Here is a 7,860-nt window from a genome sequence, read left to right as displayed (position 1 = left end):
GGGAAATCCTAGTACCAATCAGCTTTTGATATCCCCCAGGTTTGCACCTGGGATCATAAATCTCAACCTGCTTTTGGGAGAGTTCTTTAACCAGTTGAGCCAGTCAAGAGGGCCCTTCCATTTTCTGTCCACTTTGAAATTTTGTTTTACCGTTAGCTTCTTATCTGAAAGAAGGCTCAGGTCATATTTTTTCAAATAATTTGTCAACTAAGCATTTAAACCTTAGAGCAACAGTAGTTAGTGTGTACCTAGTCTAACCACAGTGGTTGGTTAACTAATTAAAATGATATGGCAAAGATTCCTGTAATTGTTCCACTTTACTAACTCTGGCCCAGTTATATTTTTCCAGCTAATTATAATAAAATACCTAGTGTGGGCATGGGCCACTACTGCTAAACATAAAACAATTTAAAGTAGGTCATATTTTAGAGAGACATAAATATTTTCTTTTATTTATTAACAATAGAAATTGCAACTTGGCAAACATTGCAGCTGCAATCAGCTCTTCTAATTGTCTGGTATTTATTTGTTCTGAGCAGAGTTCACAGAACACAAAGAAAACTACAATCAAGCAGACGGTCTGACTCCTCCTGCAAGGACTCATAATTCAAAGGGTTTTTTGGCTACAAACAGGAAGAGTGCTTTATTTTGTACAGCTCTGGTCATTATAAAAATTAACATAAGCAAATGATGCTATGACTGATTTGAGCAATTCTGAGAGTTTTTACAATCAAAATATTTTGCTTCTGCTTCTGGACTTCAAATTAGGCTGAAGAAAGCCAGAGACCTCATGATTATTTTTATACCCTATTAGATGCAAAGATTGAGCCAATATTATAGTTTTATTGTGAAATTAAACAAGACTTCGACCAAGATATATTAGCAATATGTTGTATATTAATGATTTCTTTGTCGTGGTATTACTGCAAGGAGGCAGTAGTAGAAGCAGACCTTTCTTCTGTATTTTTCACCTTGTCTTCAGAGTCTTTGGGTAACACTAATTTTTAGACTCATTTAGTTCACATTTAGCAAAAGTTTATCTTTTCTGGCACCCAATAAGACCTCCTATGTGTTCATTTGTTATATTCTCCTTCAAGTGTGTGCAATACAGGTTTGCAATATTCCTTGAGAAATGTGTCCTTTACTGTGCTATTTTTTTTTTGTTCAATCTTTTAAGACTTATTTTATCAAGCATGTTTGTGCACTTTCACATGGATGGGTAATTCTCACAAAACATCATAATATCTCACATAATGCCGTGCATTATTTCAATTTATTTTAATTCATGTTCTGTCTCAATTTACAATATCATCCTTGGCCTCACAAATTACACTAGTGTTGTTAATATCTTTGAAAAACTAAAAGAAACTCTTTATTAATGATCTCAACCTCCCCCATAAGATATTGTTCTCTTCAGTTGGTTGGGAGCCAGTTCTTCCCTTATGTTACTTTAATTGTAAAGGGAAGCTCCAAGCCATGAATTAATCACAGAACTACAACTGACAATGTGCTGCTTGTTTGAAAAACTTATCTTTGTTAATCTTTATGATTCAAATATGCAACACTATTAAAAACCAGTTGCAAAACACTTCTTGACATGATTTCAGGCAGTGACTTCTGTAATACCTGAAGGGCTTTATTAGATATAACAATTCATCTTTCATCCACTGCTTCAGCAACTAGTGTATTCGTGAAGTATACAATCTTTACAGTGTCAGCTCAAGTTCACAGCCATAACCATATCTATGATTATTATACACATATTAAGCATATCTAGGATAACGTATGCAAGGAGGTGTTAGACTTAAATACTGGAAATAACTATAAGTTTTCCAGAAGGTATTTCATAACAGAATATTTTCTGTAATCTTAATTTTTCCTGTATACTGTCACTTTACGTACTGTACTGTACGTACTGAACATAATGGATGAACTGAATGTAATGGATGAGTCACCCAACATAAGTTAAGTTTCCTTTTTTCACCCAGAGACTCCTGATTAATTATGCAATAGTGTCCCTCTGTCATTATTCAATATTATGTTTGTTTTTTGTCATCCTTTCATCCCCAGTACTTCCGAAATTAAATGATAATAGATTTATTTTCATCTATGTGGAAAAGCACAGAGCTGAGATATGGAATAATAAAGACAATAACTAATGCTTGGAGGCTTAGTATGATTGGGCAGGGAAATTCTGATAAGAGCTCACTCCTGAAAAATATGTGGTAATACTTTCCTTCTACAAATTGTACTTTTACCTTATCCCATTGAAGGAATTCAAAACTGGGAATTTGAATTTTCACCATGTTGATTTCAAAACATGTATGTTTTACTTTTTATCAGGCAGAAAATCAAAGCTCTCTTTTTAACATTATGTTATACACATACCGTACTGTCACGGGAGCTGGTCCTGACTCCCGTGTTGTGCATATTTAGGACCCTATGCAGATGGTATAATCCGGAAGTGACTGGAGAAGGTCTACAGGGAAAACACAGTGAAATCACACAAGGGGGAAATCTGGGCCCAGTCCAACATCCAAAACCAGGTGATCCATCCAAGACAAGACAAGGGTAAAAACAAGAACAGGATCTGGGACTTGGAAGTTAAAAACGGAGTGACGAGGCCAGGTGCTCCGAGTCTCGGACTCAGCTTGGTCAGGACGCTGATCTGAAGCCTAAGCCTTCAAGCCGCGGATGTAGGACGATTTGATGCTAGGCGGGCCGCTGGGTGTCCCTCTTCCAATGCAGAGCCCCGAGCTTCTGGGTTTAAATAATAAAGAGAACAAGGGGCAGGTGAACGTGATAATGAAACTAAAACACAAAAGGGTTGGAGTGCCCTTTAGAGGAGGGATTTTGACACATACAAGGTGTATATAGGAAAAACATTTTTAAAAAGTGTGCAGTAAAAGTGAATTTTAAGAAAATGCTGACTGACATGCAGGATTTAATATTAGCTGGGTGTCTCAGCAGCTCCCAGGGTTTCTCCAGTGTTTGAAGCCTTGCAAGGGGAACTGAAAGAAGAACAGAGTATAAGGAACATAATCAATATATACTGTAGGTCTGCATGCCTAAATCATTCAAGCCATTAAAGGTGAGCAGCGATACTGTGTTTTTTTTTCCTAAAGTCTACAAGAAGCCCGTGCAAAGAAGCTAAAACAAAAAAATGTATACTCAGACATGAACATGTTAGAACTTGCATGTTGGAACGTGCATGGTCAGATATTCCATCTAGCACTGCATTACATTGATCAAGCATGAATTAACAAAAGTATGAATTAACACTTACTGTACGTATTAGATTCAGAAATATGTGAATGCATATTAGCAATACTTTAAAGGTAAAAAAAAAAGTTTTTGCCTGAAATGCAAACTTGGATCGCAGCTGATATAAAGATTCACGACCAGAAAATGCAGGACTGATTCCCACAAAACATGTGGGAATTAATAACCTGCTGGAAACAAGGTAAGTGCTGACACTTATGGGCTGGTGGGATTGACAACCTGCCTGACCGCGTTGCCTTGGGTATGGGCAGATTGGAAGACTGAATCAGTGATTGACCACAAAATAAAAATGACCCAAGCCTGAGCATTACATGTACTGGTTACAAATATAATGTGCTATTTTGCTTGAATATCATGAAAAAGGAATGTTCATTTTAACATGATACTTTTGTATTGGAAAGGATTTAAATCTCCTTTATAAAGGTGGGAAGTGAGGCTTTCCAATTTGTACTTTGGAATAAAAATTGCTCTTTGTTACCCTATTAATACTTAGAAATGAAGAGTAGCGCAAACACTATGAAGGCTAATGATGGTGGAAACTAAACAAATAAAAACCTCTAGTTGATCTTCCTGCACTAACAGCTCTTGAAGCTGATGCTTAGGAGATGAATAATCGGTGTAGCTGCAACAAGTTTACCAGAAATTGTGGCATGGTTTGAAACAGTTCAGGAACTTTTGCTCCAGTATTTACCCTTCCCATTTAGTCACTGTGATGAGAGCACAATTTAGGCAGATTGAATGAGACTTTTTTTTCTGTTAAAACATTATTATAATATAATACAGAAACATTTCTATTTACAGTCATTTATCAGTATTCAAAAGGAAAAGTGCAACTTTCCTGTTGAATTTACGGAGCCAAAGATAAGCAGTTTTTCTTTTGTCTAATTTAAACCGTTTTTAAAATGTCGTTTTACTGCAAATTAAAACAAACTTCGTATCTGAAAACAATGTTATCCATGTTACAACTGGGCTGGGAGCCATGGGATTCTGCTTGGGCCATTCTCTCCATTCCTCCATCAATCTTTCAATCAGGCAGCTAATCTAGTAATCAAGCACCGGTTTGGTCTGCCTATTTAAGATGCTTTGACATTGAGACACTTGTAGCTGTCAGGCCACTAGCTCTGCCTTTGTCCCTTCACTGCTAAAGCATATTTTAGAAGCAGCTTCCCTGCTGCTTGCTATCCCAGGCAGCATTCATTCATTCACCATGTCTTGTTGCACTTTGCAATCCACTGTCCCTGCCGCATGCCATCCAGAAAGCCCTGTTCGGTAACTCCACTGACAGCGACCCCGATCAGCTTCCTCACTTTGTACCATTCCGGACAGCACTCCACCTGCTGACCACGTTGTCCCCCTGGTTCTAGGCTTTCCGACACCCACTGGGAGCTCCAGAAGCTCTGTATTTGCATTCTGACTTGACGGCTCGCCGCAGCACTGCCATGCTGTGCCAGCAGTGTAACAGCCTGGGCTTGAATGTATGAAAACTGGTGAAACTGTGGCCATATTTATGCTACTCAGACCTGTCTAGTTATCAATTTGTTTCCTATTATCGGCACATACAATTTAGATTACTGTATGTATGTAAGATTGGACCCTGTTCATATAAAAAGCATAGGAATTAGGGGACGTCTGTTTTATTTTTATTTTTTTAATTGCTTGAAGTATGTTGCATCATTGTAAGAAATGTGTATATTCATCTCCCTTTTTAAGTATGTTTGTTTTATCCTCTAGGGGATTGAAGTCAAGTTTCAGTAGTCCTGTTCTACTTCAGCATAAGTGTAAGTTCTGTGAGTTGGGATAAAGGGTTTAAAAATGCTGATTACGATCCTGAAGGAAGGGTGAAATGTTTCCATGTTATAAGTTTTTTTCTCCATTGCGAGGGATTTTTTCCCTTTTTTCTATTGCTTGTGTTTTTACCCTACTTCATTTCTCATTGGATTCTGGGATACTCCTACCATGTTTTTACCCTGCTTTCTGCAGCCATCTCTGCACCATAACTGGCAAATAAAACCCTCTTCACTGTTCTTCCCGAGTGCTGTGATTGATTCTTGGCTCCCACTGAGAAATACGTGCCGACCACACGTGCTGACTTTTTCACAGTCACAAATCATCCTTTGATTTTTTTCAAAGCACACACTTGCATTGCCCACTGATGGTGGGAGCTAATCCTTCTTTAAGGTGTGTTGGTGCTGAGTGTTTGGCCAAGAGCTCTGACTGCACTTTTCACCTTAGCCTACAGTCTGCTCCACAAACAGAAGACCTGAGCATTGCCAGTCATCTGTGTGTCCATTGATTGTTTTACTCCAAAGTCTGCCCACATTTCTCAACATGCAGTAGTTATACAAGTCATATTAGGGGCACCTGAGATCAAAGTACTAGTCACAGCTTTGCTAAAAGGTTACTATGAATACGTTTGTATATATATGTGTGTGGGGGGGAGAAAAGCACAGCTTAGTGTAAATAGGAACGCTTTCAAAACTGCAGCAGTCAGATTTATCACTCTTATCTCAAACAGGTCTCACAGGGGTTATAGTGAGGTTATTCATTTGCTAAATATGGTGTGTTATGGTAAATACTGACCTTTTTTCCTTTTTACAAGGTTCATGAAGACAGTTCAATGGTTTGTCAGTGATTAAGAAGTTTTCATTTTTACTTTTAAACTTGCTGTCCTTCCCATTATCACTTCTTATCAATTTTAGAAAATAACTCCCATTATCTTGCTCTTTTAAATCATTCTATGTGACAGCAATCTGAGAAGGCCTGTAATGTGCTGCATTATGTGAATAGGCACAACAGCATTGAATGCTGACTCTTTTTGTTATCAGGTACCTGTCTGCTTTTTTCACATAATTGTGGAAATTAGGTGGAATAACAACAATCACTACAACAAAATGATACATGGGACCATCCACCCTTGAAAAAAAGAGTTAGAAGATACAATAACACAAATGTTTAAGTAAAAGTATGCTAGGGATTATTTTACCACTTTGTGTTAAAACCTACTTGACAATGACATGCTGCCTTCTGGTTAGAAATAAATAAAACATAAGATATATTATATATAATTAGTAAAGCTGTAAAGTATTAATAATCTATAGTATTTTTGAACAATCTCTTAGACAATGAATGCAGGTTTTATGTACTATACAGTAAACCTGCCAGCACAAAACTGCAGTAAAATTCTTGATTTAAAAGCTTACCTGAAAGACTGAATCTCTTTTTTCTTTAATAATTTGTTCTTATCGCACTAGAGCAACAGCAGACATGAGAGGGGAGAGGAGTCAATTTTGTTTTTAATGTTTTCTTACTGTACTGTTATTTTTTGGAAATTCATCCTCTGATTTTTTTTTTACCTGGCCAAGTCTGGCTTTTTGACTTCAATTAAAGTAAAACTAGGCAAATGGAAAGGTTTAGATAAGGCTGATAATTCAACACTAGTGCCATTATGAAGATTGATCTTGTTAAATTTGACATTTCTTGAAGAAATCTGGTACTGGATCTTTGGAGATGAGTTTATTCCAACTGATTAGGTTAGTGAGCTTGATTTACAAGAAAGACAAAATTAAAGAAGCCAACCCTTTAAAATCAAGGAGGAAAATAAATGATGTCATTCTGTACGTTTCTATCTCTGGTGAAAATAGCATTCCTGTCAATAGAGAAATGTATGAACACTGAGGGTTTATTTGTGCCTGGAGACATGGAGGGGTTTTGTTTTCAGAGTTGTTCTCCTTTTCCTTAAAAAAAAATAGGCAAAAAACCAATGAAGATGCTTCTGTGAATGCGAAAGTCATCACATACAGAAACCATTTGTGTTTAGTACCCTGCCTTGTAAAAGTTGTACTTATTTTCAATACGTTAGGGATTTTGAATTAAAAGTCCTATATATATGTAAATACTATAAGAGGAAAGAGCACTAATCTGCATCACCTCAAAGGAAAATGTGATTATCAGAAACAATATAAATGTCTTCTTATATACATCTAAATTGATCCACAATCGTGACCTTCCCTTCTATTCTACACTTAATGGCATATAAGAGGTGCCTTCACTTTCTTGCTCTATTCCACGGGCCTAACAGAACAAACAGGATAGTTACCTGTAAGGGTAAATTAACATTTTGTTTGCCAGCTCTGCATTTCTTTAGGTCTGGACCAGTGGACCATTAAACTGGTGTTTCAACAAGATAAGCAAGAGATTAAAATGTTTATTTTCTAAATAAATGGATCTTGACTGCTTAATCTACAACAGCTGCATTGATTTAGATTTCTGTTTTCCTATTTGCCACTTTAAATTAGCGAAGTTTAGTTACGACTTAAGATATTTACAGATTCGACCCTCACTTCTAAAGAATCCAGATAAAGTTGAAATATCATGTTAAGTGATCTATGAACAAGTTAAGGAAGAGATACAGTGTTCTAAAAGTCTAAACAGTAAAATTAGGCTTTCTCCTCAGACCCTCCAAGGTGAAGGTTTAAAGTGTTGGGTTCCTCTTTTTTTGCTAAACAACTGAAGAATTGTTCTGGCTTTCTTACATTTACTTAAGACCCAGTACTATTATATATAAGCACATTTGTTGTT

Source organism: Lepisosteus platostomus, chromosome 3, assembly GCF_059453375.1.
Source record: "Lepisosteus platostomus isolate fLepPlt1 chromosome 3, fLepPlt1.hap1, whole genome shotgun sequence".
NCBI lineage: Eukaryota > Metazoa > Chordata > Actinopteri > Semionotiformes > Lepisosteidae > Lepisosteus > Lepisosteus platostomus.
The sequence above is the reverse complement of the archived record's forward strand: the minus strand, read 5'-3'. Positions refer to the sequence as shown.